Consider the following 18,200-nt stretch of genomic DNA (forward strand, 5'->3'; position numbering starts at 1 on the left):
CGATAATAGAAAGAGCAAAAAACAAACAAAGATGAGAGAAAAAGAGACAGAGTTAAAGAAAGAGTGAGCAAGAGAAAGAAGAGACCCAAAACAGGAAGAGAAGAAAAAGGGAAAATTTAAAAAGGAGTGCCAGAAAGATACCTAAACAGAAAAAGAGGAAAAGTGTGAAAAGTAAAGAGCAAAAAAGAACAAAGATGAGAGAAAAAGAGACAGAGTTAAAGAAAGACGGAGCAAGAGAAAGAAGATACCAAAAACCGGAAGAGAAGAAAAAGTAGGAAAAATTAAAAAAGGAGTGCCAGAAAGATACCTAATCAGAAAACAAGGAAAAGTGTGAAAGAAGTAAAGAGATAATAGAAAGAGCAAAAGAGACAGTTAAAGACGGAGCAAGAGAAAGAAGATACCAAAAACAGGAAGAGAAAAAAAGTAGGAAAAATAAAAAAAGGAGTGCCAGAAAGATACTTAAACAGAAAAAGAGGAAAAGTGTGAAAAGTAAAGAGCAAAAAAGAACAAAGATGAGAGAAAAAGAGACAGAGTTAAAGAAAGACGGAGCAAGAGAAAGAAAATACCAAAAACAGGAAGAGAAGAAAAAGTAGGAAAAATAAAAATGGAGTGCCAGAAAGATACTTAAACAGAAAAAGAGGAAAAGTGTGAAAAGTAAAGAGCAAAAAAGAACAAAGATGAGAGAAAAAGAGACAAGAGTTAAAGAAAGACGGAGCAAGAGAAAGAAGATACCAAAAACAGGAAGAGAAGAAAAAGTAGGTAAAATAAAAATGGAGTGCCAGAAAGATACCTAAACAGAAAAAGAGAAAAAGTGTGAAAGGAGTAAAGAGATAATAGAAAGAGCAAAAAAGAATGAAGAGGAGAGAAAAAGAGAGAGTTAAAGAAAGGCTGAGCAAGGGAAGAAGAGACCAAAAAGTATGAAAAATAAAAAAAAGAGTGCCAGAAAGATACCTAAACAGAAAAAGAGGAAAACTGTAAAAGAAGAGATAATAGAAAGAGGAAAAAAAGAAAGGGTTAAAGAAAGACTGAGCAAGAGAAAGACAGAAAAAAAGAAAGACCAAGAGGGAAAAACAGAGTTAAATTTTAAAAAAAAACAAGGGAAAGAGAAAAAGTTAAAAGGAGTGCCAGAAAGATACCAAAACAGAAAAAAGACAGGAGAAGAAAAGTGTGAAAGAAGAAAAGAGAATAATAGAAAGAGCAAGAAAGAACGAATATGAGAGAAGAAGAAAGTTAAATATTGAGAAAAAGAGAAAAAATAAAGAATGACCAAGAGGGAAAAAGAGATAAACCAAGTGAAATAGAAAAAGTTCCAGAAAAAAATGAGGGAGGGACAGGTAGAGAAAGAGTGGAAAAAAAGGGCTTGATTGAATCCCTTGGCGGGCCTGATGTTTGACACCCCTGCTGTGAAATCAAGTGCCATAAAGCACAAGGAAGCATACAAACTACAGACACTCAATGTGACCAAACCCAGCATTTGACTTTTTTCCTGCCCAGCCTTTTTTGAGCTATGGGTACCCGTAGCAGCAGGATGAAAGGCAAATATGTCAGCTCTATTTAAGTGATTTTACCTATCTTTTATAAAAGGTATTTTTATGTAATAGTTGACATATTTTTTACTTTCTATTTAAATCAATACGATTTCTTTCATGACGTGTTTTTTGACCAGTAAGAGGTGCTAAATAACACACTGTCCCTTTAAAATAATCAGGTCAGAATACGCCGAATTCCATTGCGAATGTGTCACATGTTTACAGTGTATCCAAAAAGCGTACACGTTTGTGAAAACACCGGATTTGTATCGATAAAATAATATTTAGAAGATCGAAAACCGTCAATATGTTGTTTAAATGTTGTATTCTGAAAATAAGCATCGTAAAGGAAGCAGGACGGCAACATCGCTACATTTTGGGTAAATGTCTCCCTCTAGCGGCTCAAGTCTGAAAATCAGTTTTCATTTCGGACTATCACGTTCCTGCTTCGCCATTTTGTAAATCTAATGACTAAAAACATGAAATTGAAAGGATTCGAAAAGGAGATTATTCTTCAAGCTGTTTCGACGATTTCAAGTGCACCCGGTGTGAGATCGGGCCTGCGAGGCTACACTGAGAAGTGCAAGAGGAAAATAAGATGCAGTTTCAGATATCTCCACTTGATGTCACCAAAGCCAGGCGCCACAGAGTGCAAACGAGAGAAATAGCAAGAGAGAAATGAAGACGGGAAAAGGGAAAAACAGTAAAAGAAGAGGGAGGAGAGAAAATACAGAGAAAGAATGAAATGATCTGCATTTCTATAGCGCTTTTCAAGTCAATGAATACTTTACAATGTGCTTCACATTTACCCATTCACACACACACACACACCAATAGTGGCCATGGAAGGAAGGAAGAGGGGAAAACTAGAGAAAATATAAAAGAAAAAAGCTAAAAAGGGTGCAAAAGAGAAATAGCAAGAGAGAAATGAAGACAGAAAAAGAGAAGAAAGAATACAGAGAAAGAATCGAAAGAAAAAAGCTAGAAAGAGTGCAAAAGAGAAATAGCAAGAGAGAAAAAGAAGGGAAAACTAGAGAGTAAAAAAAGAGAAAATATGAAAGTAAAAAGCTAAAAAGGGTGCAAAAGAGAAATAGCAAGAGAGAAATGAAGACAGAAAAAGAGTTAAAAAAAGAAAAATAGAAGAATACAGAGAAAGAATGGAAGGAAAAAAAGCTAGAAAGAGTGCAAAAGAGAAATAGCAAGAGAAAAAGAGGGGAAAACTAGAGAGTAAAGAAAGAAAATATAAAAGAAAAAAGCTAAAAAGGGTGCAAAAGAGAAATAGCAAGAGAGAAATGAAGACAGAAAAAGAGTAAGAAAAAAAGAATACAGAGAAAGAATGGAAAGAAAAAAGCTAGAAAGAGTGCAAACGAGAAATGAAGAAAGCCGATAAAAAGAGAAGAGTGAAAAACTAAGAGTAAAAAGAAAGAAAGGAGAGCAAACAAAGAAAAAAAGCTAGAAAGAGAAAAATGGTGAGAGAAATGAAGGGATAGAAAAAGACAGAAGAAAAAAATGAAAAACTAAAGAAAAGGAGCAAGGTTGAGCGAGGGAGATAACATTAAAAAAAAGTGAGAGAGAAAGAGACAAAGAGTTAAAGAAAATGTTAAGAGCTTTAGGAGTGGCGCCTGGCTTCTGCGCCGCCATTATCTAAATTGAAGACAACAGCTCTTCTTCCTCTTGTACTTCTCTCAATGTTGTCTCGCGGGCCAGATCCAGCCTGCGGGCCGCATGCTTGACACCCCTGACCTATTTGATCACATATTTTTCATGGCGTATTACATATAAGCTCTCATCTCCTGTTAAAGTGTAAAACAATAAATTAGTTCGCCTCAGAAAAGAAGATTTCCACCATACATTGATCGTAAACTTCCTGAATATACTTGGAACTGTTTCCTCAACATTTCATTCATTTTTGCCAAATAGTTGCTAGCATGCTAGCTAAATGACACTAAAAGGAAAAAAAAAACCTAAACATGGTAAATTGACAAAACTGTTCATATTTCAAAAAATTATTGAACGCAAAAAAATAGCATGACAGTTGGATTGACAGTCAGGAAGTCGTTTTTTCAAAATAAAAGCAAAAAAAAAATAAATAGCAGGGTATTTGTAGGAACAGAATATTCTGGACACAAATGAGCTACTGGACAATTGGATGAGGTGGTTGACCATCATTCTTATTGACCCTTTGCACGTTCCTCCGAATTATGAGCACCATGACGGACGGCGAAAGCACCAGAGCGCACGGCGGTTGAACGAGCAACAAAAACCAGTCCCGAATCAGTACAGCGTGGCAGCAAGATGCCAGACAAATATGGCAGGGTCTAAAACAGGGGTGTCAAACTCATTTGAACTTGGCGGGGCACACGATAGAACAAACATTCTGTCGGGGGCCCGACGAGTAGATTAGAGAGAAAGAAAGAGAGAAAGAAATAAGAGAAAAGGCATGAAAAAGAGAGAGAGCGAGAGAGAAAAGGGGTGAAAAAGAGAGAGAGAGAGAAAGAGCGAGAGCAAAAAGGGTTGAAAAAGAGCAGGAAAGAGAGAGAGAGCGAGAAGGGGTGAAAAAGAGAGAGAGAGAGAGAGAGAGCGAGAGAGAGAGAGCGAGAGAAAAGGGGTGGAAAAGAGAGAGAGAGCGAGAGAGAAGAGGTGAAAGAGAGAGAGAGCGAGAGAAAAGGGGTGGAAAAGAGAGAGAGCGAGAAAAGGGGTGGAAAAGAGAGGAGAGAGAAAAGGGGTGAAAGAGAGAGAGAGCAAGAGCGAAAAGGGGTAAAAAAGAGCAGGAAAGAGAGGGAGAAAAGGGGTGGAAAAGAGAGAGAGCGAGAAAAGGGGAGGAAAAGAGAGAGAGAGAGAGCGAGAGAGAAAAGGGGTAAAAAAGAGAGAGAGCAAGAGAGAGAAAAGGGGTGAAAAAGAGAGAGAGAAAAGGGGTGAAAAGGAGAGAGAGAGAGAGAGAGAAAAGGGGTGGAAAAGAGAGCGAGAGAGCAAGAAAAGGGGTGGAAAAGAGAGAGAGCAAGAAAAGGGGTGGAAAAGAGAGAGAGAGAGAGAGAGAGAAAAGGGGAAAAAAGAGAGAGAGAGAGAGAGCGAGAGAGCGAGAAAAGGGGTGGAAAAGAGAGCGAGAGAGCAAGAAAAGGGGTGGAAAAGAGAGAGAGAGAAAAGGGGAAAAAAAAGAGAGAGAGAGAGAGAGAGAGAGAGAAAAGGGGTGGAAAAGAGAGAGAGCGAGAAAAGGGGTGGAAAAGAGAGAGAGAGCAAGAGCGAAAAGGTCACTTGAAAATGTAAAAAAGACGACTTTTGCCTCAATTTAGTGTCTCTTACTGTTCTAGTGGGCTTTTTTTTCCACATGAAAAAATGGGAACCTTATTTCATCAAATGTGAAAAAAAAAATCACGTTTTTGTGGAAGACGAATAGTAATAACAAAGAAGTGCAAAAATAAGTGATCTCAAAGGTTTTGGGAGCTTTTCAATGCACTCTACCCTTTCTTTAGCCCCCGTCTCCCTCTCTCTCTCTCTCTCTCTCTCTCTTTATCCTTCCTATGAATCTCTCTTTCCCTTTCTCGGTCCTCTTTCCCTTTCCCTTTCTTTGTTCCCTGTCCCTCTCTCTCTCTATCCTTCCTATCAATCTCTCTCTCCCTTTCTTGGTCCTCTTCTTCTCTCCGACTTTCTCAGTCCTCTTCCTCTATCCTTTCTCTCTTGCTCTCTCCACCCTTTCACTTTCCATCTGTGCCTTTGTCTTCTCCCTTTCCTTATCCTCTCCTCCCCCTCTCCCTTTTTGTCCTCTGCCCCTTTCTCCCCCTCTCCTTTTCTTTGTCATCCTCTCTCCCTTTTTTTCACCATCTCCTTTTCCAATCTCCATCGCTCTCTCTTTCATTCTCCATCTATCTCTCTGTTTCTGTCCCTCTCTATTGCTTTCTCCGTTCTTTTCTCTTTCTTTTTTGTCTATCCTTCTCTTTGTTTCCCTCTTTGGTTCTCTTTCTATCCTTCCCATCAATCTCTTGCTCACTTTCACTGTCCTATTCCTCTCTCCCTTTCTCTGTCCTCTTCCTCTCTCGCTCCCTCTCTTTTTCCTCTTCCTCTATCCTCACTCCTTTCTCTTTTGCTCACCCTTTCACTTTCCATCTCTTTGCCTTTCCCTCTCATTTTCTTTATCCTCTCCTCCCCCTCTCCCTTTCTTTGTCATCCTGTCTCCCTTTTTTTCCACCATCTCCTTTTCCAATCTCCATCTCTTTCATTCTCCTGTTCTTTTTTGTCTATCCTCTCTCGCTCTCATTATCTCATTATCTCTCTCTCATTCTCATTATCTCATTATCTCTCTCTCTCTCTCTCTCATTATCTCTCTCTCATTATTGTCATTATCTCACTCTCTCTCTTTCTCTCTCTCTCATTCTCTCTCTCTCTGTTTATCCACCCCCCCTTTTCTTTCTTTCTCTTTAATCTACTAGTTTGGCCCCGGCAGTCCACAATCCAAAAACATGGACACTAGTAGTCCAATCTTACACACCATCCCTTTAAACGGGATAGACATTGGGATCAGAAACTTGGGCTGAACTCTTTCCAGTGCCAAAAAGGAAATGTCTTTGTGACGCCCTAGTTATTTTCAAAACTAACAAAATCCTCGTGAAAATAATAAAGTATCTGTGAAAAATGGAGATTTGGCCCCCCAGGACCTCCCCCAAAACAATCCCGCGGCATGTAACCCGAAGCAAACGGACCCCCGAGGGCCCTAAAGTGTCAAAAATCAGTTCTCGCTTCTTGCACGCGATCCAGGAGAGAGAAAACAAAGGATCCGTCGAGGGGACGGGAGCCTCCCTCTCCTCTCCCCCTCCTCAATTTGCCGGAAAGGAGAAAAGAGAGCGCTCTTGTATCGCGCTATCGCATGAAGCCCCTCTTTGCGACTCTTTCTATCATTCGTGTTCTTCATTCGATTGCTTTTCCTTGCCTCCAATATTTGATAACACGAGGCATCAGTGAGCTAAGCGGCTGCTTAGGGCCCCGCAACCACTAGGGGGCACCCAAGGACGGCTCACTTTGAGTGTCCACTCAAAAATACCACAAAACTATATCAAATATTGTGCTTAGAAACAAGGACCTCATATATTCTTTTGTTTTAATCCTGAAAATAAAAATAGTATAGAATTACTGTGAAAATACTTCTACAGTAATACTACTACAAAATGATTTACGACAAAAATACTACAGTAATATTACAAAAATACTACTGTAATAGCACATCAAAAATACAGCAATTATACTTCTACTGAAATACTCAAAAAATACTAATACATAATACTATAATATAAAAGACTCCTAGAGAAATAGTACTACAAAAATACTACACTAATTTCATATTACAAAATTATTTATTCCAAAATACTACTAAGGATAACTACAGTTAAATGACAAAAATGCCAAAGATATATGACAAAAATACTACTATAATAAATCAATTATACTTCTACTAAAATACTAAAAAAATACCAAAACATAATACTATAATATAAACAAAACTACTAGAGAAGTATTACCGGTACTCCAAAAATACTACTACAGTAATACTACTACAAAATGATTTACTACAAAAATACTACATTAATATTACAAAAATACTACTATGGAAGTACAACAAAAATACATCAATTATACTTCTACTGAAATACTCAAAAAATACTAATACATAATACTCTAATATAAAAGACTCCTTGAGAAATAGTACTACAAAATACTAGTCATTTTATAAAACAAAATGATTCAAAAAATACTAGAAAGGACAACGACAGTAACATGACAAAAATACTACTATAAAAATACATCAATTATACTTCTACTGAAATACTAAAAATACGAATACATAATACTATATTATAAACAAAACTACTAGAGAAGTATTACTCCAAACTACTACTGCTACAAGAGATTTACGACAGAAACACTTCCATTTATTACAAAAATACTACAACTAGACAACTACAGTAATATTAAAAAATACGAAGGAAATATGATAAAAAAAAATACTACAAAGATTCTACAAAAATACTATTATGGGAATACATATATTATAATTCTACTGAAATACTCAAAAAACACTAATACATAATACTATTATATAAAAGACTCCTAGAAAAATAGTAGTACAAAAATACTACCGTAATTTTACATTACAAACTTATTTATTCCAAAGTACTAAGGACAACTACAGTAACATGACAAAAATACCAAAGATATATGACAAAAATACTACTATTATAAATCAATTATACTTCTACTAAAATACTAAAAAAATACCAATACTATAATATAAATAAAACTACTAGAGAAGTATAACTCCAAAAATACTACTACAGTAATACTACTACAAAATTATTTCTTCCAAAAGTACTACAGTAATATTACAAAAATACTACTATGGAAGTACAACAAAAATACATCAATTATACTTCTACTGAAATACTCGAAAAAATATGAATACATAATACTATATTATAAACAAAACTACTAGAGAAGTATTACTCCAATGTACTACTGCTACAAGAGGTTTACAACAGAAACACTTCCATTTATTACAAAAATACTGCAAAAAGACAACTACAGTACTAAAAAAATACGAAGGAAATATGATAAAATACTACAAAAATACTACTATGGAAATACATCTATTATACTTCTACTGAAATACATAATACTATAATATAAAATAGTCCTAGAGAAATGGTACTACAAAAATACTACAGTAATTTCATATTACAAACTTATTTATTCCAAAATACTACTAAGGACAACTACAGTAACATGACAAAAATACTAAAGATATGACAAAAATACTACTATAATAAATCAATTATACTTTTACTAAAATACTAAAAAAATACCAACATATAATACTATAATATAAACAAAATTACAAGAGAAGTATTACTCCAAAAATACTACTACAAGCGGTTTACAACACAAACACTGCCATACTAGACCTGTAGCGATACAAAAATTCTATATCATAAAAATACTACAAAAATAAAACAGTAATACTGTACGACATTAATACTACCAATATACAACATTCTTATATGGAAATCTGAGAAATTGTATTTCTAGTATAATATATGTATTTAAGTATAATTGATGTATTTCAAAAGCAGTATTGTTGTAGAATTTTAGTAGTATTTCCATAGTAGTATTTTTGTCATTTTTCCTTCATATTTTTTTTATATCACTGTAGTTGTCTTTTTGGAGTATTTTTGGAGTAAATCATTCTGTAGTAGTATTTTTTTAATATTTTATTTCAGTCGAAGTATAATTGATGTATTTCAAAAGCAGTATTTTTGTAGAATTTTAGCAGTATTTCCATAGTAATGTTTGTCATATTTCCTTCGTATTTTTTAATATCACTGTAGTTGTCTTTTTGGAGTAAATAATTCTGTAGTAGTATTTAATATTTCAGTCGAAGTATAATTGATGCATTTCAAAAGCAGTATTTTTGTCGAATTTTAGTAGTATGTTTGTCATATTTCCTTCGAATTTTTTTTAATATAACTGTAGTTGTGTTATTGTAGTATTTTTGGAGTAAACAATTCTGTAGTGGAATTATTTAATTTTATTTTTAGTATTTCAGTCGAAGTATAATTGATGTATTTCAAAAGCAGTATTTTTGTAGAATTTTAGTAGTACTTCCATAGTAGTATTTTTGTCATATTTCCTTCGTATTTTTTTAATATCACTGTGGTTGTCTTTTTGGAGTAAATAATTCTGTAGTAGTATTTTTAAATATTTTATTTATAGTATTTCAGTCGAAGCATAATTTTTTGTAGAATTTTTGCAGTATTTCCATAGTAATATGTTTGTCATATTTCCTTCGTATTGGAGTAATCCAAAAGTCATTGAAAGTAATCCAGTTAAAGTAACCCTACCCAACCCTGAAAACTAAATACATCGTATGATGACAAAAATTAAAATAACTGACATTTTTTGGACAATCGGGTAAGAATTTCTATCGTTTTTTTGCAATAGGAGTGACTTTTATCGGACAATGGAGTAAAAATATTATCATTTGGTGCAACGAGAGAATAATTTAAGTAGAAAATAAATAAAATACTGACTTTTTTAGCGATATGAAAAAACAATGAGGGGAAAATACTTCAATGGAACTGAAAAAGACAGACTTACCGATGCCTTGATCCGATTTACTCGATCCTCGTGGTGAGAACTTAGTTCCATTCAGTTTTTGCACTTCAGCCTTTTCCAGGTGTAGCATAAACCCCGGACACGCTCTTCTCCTTCTTTGATTCCATTTCTTCTCCAATGCACGATTAAAAATATCGACCGAGACAATCTAAATAAAAATAAAATGGGGTTTTAAAAAGATAGGTGTGTTTTTCTTTGGATTTGTATCGCTCGTGTCAAACTTTAAGACCACCTGGTCTGTCCAAAACCTCCACTCTGGTCCCGATTGAGGCCCATTGAAACAGACCTGCCCAATGACCTAAAAGGCCTCACCTGGTTCCCGAGCAGTGTTGTGCACGTTACTCGAAAGAAGTACTCAGATATAGTGACTCGGTACTTCTTCCAAATAGTAATAGTAAAAGTAATTAGTTACTAGGGAGAGTCATTATTTCCGTTTTTGAAAAGAAGTTGTTGTATGTTGAAGGGTTTTATACATTTGACTATAAAGGATTTTGTACGATCGAATACAAATGACATCGATCCATCCATCCATTATCTGCACCGCTTATCCACAGTAGGGTCGCGGGGGTGCTGGAACCCATCCCAGCCATCTTGGGGCAGTGGGCAGAGGGACACCCTGAACTGGTTGCCAGCCAATCGCAAGAGACAACTTGCTCGCTCATCCACACCTAGGGACAATTTGGACCGGCCAATTCACCTGAAATGCATGTTTTTGGAATGTGGGAGGAAACCGGAGTGCCCGGAGGAAACCCACGCAAGCATGGGGAGAACATGCAAACTCCGCACAGGAAGGTTGGTCGCTGGATTTGAACCCATGACCTGAGAACTGTGCCGCACACGCGCTAACCACTGCGCCGTCGTGCTGCCCTCACAAATTACATTTAAAAAAGATACTCACTGGCTGGGCTGTGGTGCGATGTCAGGGCCACCTAGTGGAGAATGTTGTTTACAGGAACGACGGGAACGGGACGTGAGGCTGATAAGATAATCAGCGCATCCAGACCCGGTGGGGCCCTGATGACGGAGGACAGCTGGCATGGTTTTGAAAAACACTCTCCGCTGTTTTGAGTTTTCCAGACATCGAGGCAAGGTGGTGGAGCCCAAGTGGGGCTTCCCTGGCACGCCCATGGGAGGAGCCGGCACACCATCTTGCAGAAGGGCGTGGGCCGGGAAGAGAAGGCTGGAGAACTTGAGAAGGCTTCCCAGAGACTCGAGCGACACTAATTCGGCCATTTTCGATGGAGTACACTTAGTTAAATTGCCGACATTTCTTTGTGTAAATATTGTGTCAATTATAACTATAACCTTATCCTCCTTGTTTTTATAACCTTATCTTCTCTGTTCCTTTTATCCTCACTGTGAATACGAGAAACTGGAGTGCCATGCCCAATTTCGTTGTCACAATATGTTAACCCATTTTGTAACAATGACAATAAAGGTATATTCTATTCTAATGAAATTAAATCTGCCCCCGTGTGAAAATGTCGGCTGTTCTTCTTTTCCATCAAGAAATGAGCGCGCATTGTTGGGTGAATGGAGTCCGATGACTCATTCGAACAATTTGGTAAACGCTACATTTTAATATTAAATTCCCAACAATGTCAAAAAATTAGAAGTTTTCTGAGCAGTATTTGAGTCAGAAGAACAGGTAGTTGTGTATTCATATTGTTCGCACCTCGAAGTGCAACAACTATAAGAAATGAACAATGTCATAACATCAAAATCAGCAGTAAACGATATAAAGTGACTTTCACAACCTGAGATAACTGGTCAAATAGACATAGCCAACTGTACTTCAAGTATTGTGTTCACAACAGAAATCCCCTATAAAACATTTTTTATCGATGAAATCACAATCTCTAGTCAGAAAACTGGCCAAGTAGACATATGCTACTGTACTTCAAGTATTTTCACACAACAAAAGACAACAATCAGTCGTATACTACACAAATCTGGCCTTTATGGAGGAGTGGCAAGAAGGAAGCCATTTCTTCAACATATCCTTAAAATATATGGTTTAAAGTTTGCCACAAGCCACCTGGGAGACACACCAAACATGTGGAAGAAGGTGCTCTGGTCAGAGGAGACCAAAATCGAACTTTTTGGCAACAATGCAAGACGTTATGTCCCCACCGTCAAACATGGTGGTGGCAGCATCATGGTTTGGGCCTGCTTTTCTTCAGCAGGGACACGCAAGATGGATGGAGCCAAATACAGGACCATTCTGGAAGAAAACCTGATGGAGTCCGCAAAAGACCTGAGACTGGGACGGAGATTTGTCTTCAAACGAGAACATGATCCAAAACATAAAGCAAAAGCTACAACGGAATGGTTCCCCAAAAACATATGAAGGTGTTAGTATGGCCAAGTCAAAGTCCAGACCTCGATCCAATTGAGAATTTGTGGAAAGAACTGAACAGTTCAACGTGTAAAATGCATTTAAAATTAATAAATCAAACACTCACAACCTGAGACAACTGGTCAAGAAGAAATAGGCAACTGCACTTTCAATATTTTGTTGACAACAAAAAAAACAATATAAAGTGACTATCTAATCACTCTCCATTTTGATATTATTGCACGCACAGTGCTCTGGGAGATGTGTAAATGTAGCAAAATCTTATTCCATTTCTGCTATCACATGCCTGGTGTGTTTCCTGGTCTTCCTAATGCTCGGTTTTCCAGTGTCTGCTTACACCAGGGGTGTCAAACTCATTTGAACTCGGGGGCCACACGATAGAACAAACATTTTGTCGGGGGCCGGACGAGTAGATTCAAGAGAAAGAAAAAGAGAGAGAAAGAAAAAAGAGGAAGAAGGAGGGAAAAGGAGAGAGGGCGGGACAAAGAAAGAAAAAAGAGAGGGAAAGAGCGTGAGAAACAAAAGATAAAAAGTCGTGAGGGAGGGGGAAAAGAAAGGGAGAGGAAAAAAGAAATCCAAAGAGAAATAGAAAGACAGAAGGAGAGAAAAGAGAAAAGAAAGTGCGAAGAGTATGGAGAAAGAGAAAAGGGAGAAAAGGAAAAAGGGAAGTTAGAGCAAAAGAGGTTAAAAGACAGAGAGAAAGAGACAAAGAGCAACAAAGGAAGAGAAAAAGAGACACAGAGAGTGAAAGAGACAGAGAGTGGGGGAAAAGGGGTGGAAGAGAGAGAGAGAAAGAAAGAGAGAGAGAAAGAGAGAGAAAGAAAGAGAAGAGAAAGGAGATAAGAGAGAAGAGAGGAGAGAAGAGAGAGAAGACAGAGAGGAGAGAAAGAGAAAGACAGAGAGGAGAGAAAGAGAAAGAGAGAGGAGAGAAAGAGAGAGGAGAGAAAGAGAGAGGAGAGAAAGAGAGGAGAGAAATAGAGAGAGAAAGAGAAAGAGAGGAGAAAGGAGAGAGAAGAGAGGAGAGAGGAGGAGAGAGAGAGAGAGAAAGAAATACAAGTACAGTGTTCGAGGCACCTTTCTTTGGCAACATCAAGTTGACATATTTCAACCTGCAGCTTGTCTTTCTCTTGCGCTTCTCTGAGTGTCGTCTCGCGGGCCGGATTCAATCCCTTAGCGGGCCTGATCTGGCCCGCGGGCCGCCTCTTTGATAGCAATGGCTTACACAACCCTAGCGTCCATAACATAGCAGGCGCATTCAAACCGACACTGAACGCATTCCGTTTGTCGTCGTTCGTCATTTAGGTCGACGTTGGATCACGCGGAAGTCCTCGGTGAACTTCTGGAGTCAGTTGGCCAGGGGGTCAATACTTTTGCAACACCTACGTTTCAAGTCAAGGACAAAAAAATGATGTTAAAGTTTTTATTATAACAGCGTATTATTTCCATATTCCGATGTTAGGTGGCAGTTAAGCGAAACAGATCCATGTACTTTCAATTCTTTCGAAGTAGTATACGGAGTACAATACACGTAGGTTATATTCGGTAACGTACATATTAAATACTGCCCGGAGAAAATATATATTTTCAAAAGACGCGTATTTTGTCACATCTGCGGTCCCCCCAAAAGCCTTAGTACTACACATCCTGCATGCGATCCTGTTAATAGATACTCCGAATATATTTGTTACACAAAAAACGAGAAAAAAAAACATAAAAACTGTACAACATGGAGGAGCAATCCTGCTAGATGTACAAATATATGTATAAATACTTACAAATATACGTTATTTCGATAAATGAAAGCATAGAAGAGTCGGGTAATATCTAGTATTCGATATGAATGCAGTTTTCTCATATATTATGTCGTGTATAGTGTGTATTTCATCTTGTATTTTATCATGTATTTTGTCACGTATACTGTCACGTATTTTTTCATTTTCGATCTCGTATGTTGTGTATATTGTCGTGTATTCTATAGAGTAGTTTCTCATGTATTTTGGTGTACCGTGTATTTTGTCATGTTTTTTTGTAGAGTATTTTGTTGTGTATTTAATTGTGTATTTTGTCATTGATTTGGACGTATTTTAGTTTATATTTTGTTGTTTTTGTCGTGTATTTTGTCCTGCAAGTTGTTGTGTATTGTTTCATGTATTTCAGCAGGTATTTTGTCGTGTTTTTTGTCTTTTGCGGCCGTGTATTTTATCATGTATTTTGGTGTACCAAGTATTTAGTGATGCTTTTTGTAGAGTATTTTGTCATGTATTTTTCATTGGTTTGGTCGTATTTTATCTTATATTTTGTCGTTTTTGTCGTGTATTTTGTCCTGCAAGTTGTGTATTGTTTCATGTATTTCAGCAGGTATTTTGTTGTGTATTTTGTCTTGTAGTTTGTCATGTGCGGTCGTGTATTTTATCATGTATTTTGGTGCACCGTGTATTTTGTCATGTTTTTTGTAGAGTATTTTGTCGTGTATTTAATTGTGTATTTTGTCATTTATTTGGTCGTATTATAGCTTATATTTTGTTGTTTTTGTCGTGTATTTTGTCCTGCAAGTTGTTGTGTATTGTTTCATGTATTTCAGCAGGTATTTTGTAGTGTATTTTGTCTTGTAGTTTGTCATGTGTTTTGGTGCACCATGTATTTTGTCATGCTTTTTGTAGAGTATTTTGTCGTGTATTTAATTGTGTATTTGTCATTGGCTTGGTCGTATTTTATCTTGTATTGTTTCATGTATTTTGTCGTGTATTTTGTCGTGTAGTTTGTCACGTGCGGTCGTGTATTTTGTTGTGTATTTTATCATGTATTTTGGTGCACCATGTATTTTGTCATGTTTTTTTGTAAAGTATTTTGTTTGTTCATTTCATTGTGTATTTTGTCATTGACTTGATCGTATTTTATCTTATATTTTGTCGTTTTTATCACGTATTTTTCATGTATTTTGTCCTGCAAGTTGTTGTGCATGTTGTTGTGTATTGTTTGTTGTATTTTTTTTGTGTATTTTACCTTGTATATCGTCATGTAGTTTGTAGTTTATTTGGTCGTGTATTCCATCTTGTAATTTGTTGTGTATTTTGTTATTTGTCATATATTTTATCTTGTATTTTATTGTGTATTTTTTCGTTTATCCTGTCATGTATATTATCGTGTATTTTGTTGTGTTTTATCATTTATTCGGTCTTGTATTTTACCTTGTATATTGTCGTGTAGTTTGTACTGTATTTGGTCGTGTGTTCTATCGTGTAATATGTCAAGTTTTTGTTGTGTATTTTGTCATTTTATCTTGTACTTTATTGTAAATTTTGTCATTTATCCGGTCATGAATTTTATCAGGTATATTATCGTGTATTTTGTTATTTTTTTAGTGTATTTTACCTTGTATATTGTCACGTAGTTTATTTGGTCGTGTATTTTATCATGTAATTTGTCAAGTCTTTGTTGTGTATTTTGTCATTTATTCGTCGTGTATTTTATCTTGTATTTTATTGTGTATTTCGTCAGCTGTCCTGTCATGTATAATAACGTGTATTATGTTGTATATTTTACCTTGTATATTGTCGTGTAGTTTGAAGTGTATTTGGTCGTGTATTCTATCGTGTAATCTTTCAAGTTTTTGTTGTGTATTTTGTCATTTTATCTTGTATTTTATTGTAAATTTTGTCATTTATCCGGTCATGTATTTTATCAGGTATATTATCGTATTTTGTTATTTTTTTTGTGTATTTTACCTTGTATATTGTCATGTAGTTTATTTGGTCGTGTATTCTATCGTGTAAGTTTTTGTTGTGTATTTTGTCATTTAATTGTAGTGTATTTTATCGTGTATTTTGTTGTATTTTTTAGTGTATTTTACCTTGTATATTGTCATGTAGTTTGTAGTGTATTTGGTCGCGTATTCCCTCTTGTAATTTGTCAAGTTTCTGTTGTGTACTTTGTTATTTGTCATATATTTTATCTTGTATTTTATTGTGTATTTTGTCGTTTATCCTGTCATGTATTTCATCATGTATAATAACGTGCATTTTGTTGTATTTTTTTGTGTATTTTACCTTGTATATTGTCACGTAGTTTATTTGGTCGTGTAGTATATCGTGTAATTTGTTGTGTATTTTGTCATTTATTTGTCGTGTATTTCATCTTGTATTTTATTGTGTATTTCGTCATCTATCCTGTCATATTATCGTGTATTTTGTTGTATTTTTAGTGTATTTGACCTTGTATATTGTCATGTAGTTTGTAGTGTAGTTGGTCGTGTATTCTATCAAGTTTTTGTCGTGTATTTTGTCATTTGTTGTGTATTTTATCTTGTATTTTTTTTTCATTTATCCTGTCATGTATTTTGACGTGTATTTCGTTGCGTATAGAGTCGTGTAATTTTTGGCGTATTTTGTCATGTACTTTGTCGGATGTTTTAGTTTGTAACGACAAAAAAAAAAAAGAAGGGCGGGTCAACCAGGCGAAGCTTTTCACCTATAGGTCGATCGATCATCGTTGATCGACCAATCGGTAAAAAGGGGAAGCAACACATTCTTTCGTGAGTAAATAAGTGAAAAAATACGCCACAGAATACCAAAACAAATACATAAATAAATGTTCTATGTTGATGTTCTATAGTGAGGTATTTTATAATTTAACGAGGTGTTCATTTTTTTAATATGGTCGATACGAGTAGGTATTCATCCGGGTATACATATACTTCTACGTATGGCGGGATCGCTCCTCCGTCCCGAAATACTTTGCAGGCACTTGTGACGAAAAACAGACTTAATCCATCACGCGTGGAAGTGCTAGCATCGAGAGAACGGATTTGAAAAAAAACATCGGGAATACCTTCATTTCCGTAACAATAATATTTACTCCTTCAAAAATAAACCTCCGCTTTAAAAGAATTGTTTAAACACGAGTGCTCGGCTTCTCTTTGGAAGGCAAAATGTCATTTTCGCGTTTGTTTGGTTTTGATAATACCCTGAGAAAAAACCTGCGTTTTATTTTGCATCCTTTTTGTAATAAGGAGGTTGATATTCATACAAATTCTGATATGAATACATGCAACAGTGTTTCCTGACAATGATTCTAAAAATTCGAGGCACACTATGCATGGAAAATGTTTTCAAATGAATTCAATTTGTGTTCTTTTTTTAAAGCTAAGATGATCCTGATGCTAAATATGTAAATAGATATATATACACAGGGTTGGGTAGGGTTACTTGAACTGGATTACTTTCAATGACTTTTGGATGACTCCAATAGCAAATATGCAAATAAAAGACAAAAGAAACTAAATATGAATCAAATGATGACTCACAACACATGGTAAGCTTTCTCTCCTGGCTTTGATCTCTTTGATCTCCGGCAAAACGGACATGAAATGCCACAGAAACAAAATGAAAATCAATCCAAACAGCTTGCCAACATCATTTTTGCCGTTCCATGTGTTCCGTTACTCCCCAAGCCTGCACAAAATTGAGTCATTTTATTCATATTTAGTTTCTTTTGTCTTTTATGAGCATATTTGGTATTGGAGTAATCCAAAAGTCATTGAAAGTAATCCAGTTAAAGTAACCCTACCCAACCCTGTATATATTTATATTTCAATATACAATTTGTCGTTACTGTGGCTCAGGAGGTAATACGGGTGTTTCATTTTGGTTGATTTTTGCTGTGATTTTGGATTTCATGATATTTCTAACCTGTTTTCACAACTTATTTTCTCAAAAAAATACGTCAAATTCGCACAAACGAGCCACAAATGAAAATTTCCCCTACTGCGATCTAAAAATAATCGTTAAAATCAGCAAATTATGTGCAAAACTTTTAATTTATTTTCTATATCTTATCTTTTGTTGGTGATAGGAATGAGTGGAGAGGTGTTGTGAAAGGATAGTGGGGTGTTTGGACGCATTCTAAGGGATGGGCAGGGCACCTGTATGATGCGGGAGGGGTAAACCAGCGAAAGCTGTCGGGCCCTGCTGTTGAACAGAAGAGTTTGTTGTGTCACCCTGACCCGAGTAACATGACTAATTTCTCGTGTCCTGATAGATAAAATAGATAGAGAGAGAGATATAGATAGAGATAAATAGAAAGAGAGATATAGATAGATAGACAGATAGAGATAGATAGAGATGGATAGATAGAGATGGATATAGATAGATAGAGAT

The sequence above is a fragment of the Urocampus carinirostris genome, chromosome 19, assembly GCF_059441175.1.
Source record: "Urocampus carinirostris isolate Australia breed hairy pipefish chromosome 19, RoL_Ucar_1.0, whole genome shotgun sequence".
NCBI lineage: Eukaryota > Metazoa > Chordata > Actinopteri > Syngnathiformes > Syngnathidae > Urocampus > Urocampus carinirostris.